This window comes from Pygoscelis adeliae, unplaced genomic scaffold (assembly GCF_000699105.1).
Source record: "Pygoscelis adeliae isolate BGI_AS28 unplaced genomic scaffold, ASM69910v1 Scaffold13, whole genome shotgun sequence".
NCBI classification, from domain to species: domain Eukaryota; kingdom Metazoa; phylum Chordata; class Aves; order Sphenisciformes; family Spheniscidae; genus Pygoscelis; species Pygoscelis adeliae.
The window spans coordinates 214,856-215,969 of NW_008824499.1; the positions used below are offsets into that span (position 1 = coordinate 214,856).

The following is a 1,114-nucleotide window of genomic DNA, read 5'->3' on the forward strand; positions in this document are numbered from 1 at the left end:
GGGCACCCCCGGGCGGCTGGAGCGGAGGGTGGCCGGTGCCGCGGGACCGCGCACGGCGGCCCTCAGGCCAACGCTGAGCTCTTTTTTAATAGAGTGATAATATAAAAAGTCTATACTGTTACACGACATCATCCTCCAGCACCTGCCTGCTTACACCTATAGCACTCATTTAAATAAATGCGTTAAAATATTCCCGTAGAGAAGCGCCGCTCACATTCCCCGGTCCAATGCACAGAACGCAGGAAGCTCCTAACAGGTGACCCGCATCCCGCAGGCACCCGATCTCCGATCGCTGGCTAAGGGCGTCCAATGTTGCTTAAAAAAAGACAAACGCAAAATATCGGAATATTTAGACATGAACGGAAAAGGCGAACTACGGGATTTAAAATTCCACACTCTAAAATATAAAGACAAACGTCACTGTTATAGGGAAAATGTGCCTGAAATTCAATCTATAAGACATTTGACCTACAGAAAGTATAAACTTTAAGGCTGTAAAAATATAAACCCACCTTTGCTCTAAATAGCATATTTAAATCTAAAATGCACTTTCACAGAACATTCCTGTGCAGTTAAAACCAAACCGCGACTCTGCTTTGTGCAGGAACTGTGCAAAGTTTTGCAACAGCCTGGAGAAAGACGGTTAATGCTCTGGGCCAGGAACCGGCTCGTCGCCACCCGTTTTGGTAGGACGGATGGAAGCGTGTGCTGGGCTGATTGAGGCAAGGGCAGAACCCAACGTCAGCCTCGGTGGGGTGAGACTGCTGCCACTCGCTTGTCAAAGCGACGCTGCCTGTGCAGTGGGCGTCAGGACACTGAGACTTCATTGAATAAACCCACGGGAGTTGTTCTCACTTGGCCCCATACGAGTGGCACAACGTTTTGGGGTAGGCTGCAGATCCAAAATGCTCGCCGAGTCAGCGGCACGGGGCCGTGGGCTGTTTCCTCTTCGCCGCCGGCTCCATATGGTGGGTTTGGCTGAGACTGATGGCAGCTACGGCACACATCCAGCCCATGGTCCCAACTAAGCGCGGGGTGAGGAGTGCTCCCCACCACCAGCTAGTGCCTGGCTGAGGCTGGGGCCCTGCAGGCAAGGGGGGGGGGGGGCCAGGAG

General features: G+C 52.7%; 1 protein-coding gene across 1 annotated transcript in view; it reads right to left on the reverse strand.

Annotated features, from left to right (window-relative positions):
• The window catches only part of TMED3 (transmembrane emp24 protein transport domain containing 3), a 4,922-nt gene that overhangs the window by 3,343 nt on the left and 465 nt on the right, over positions 1-1,114 (reverse strand). The gene's annotated exons all lie outside the window — the stretch shown is intronic.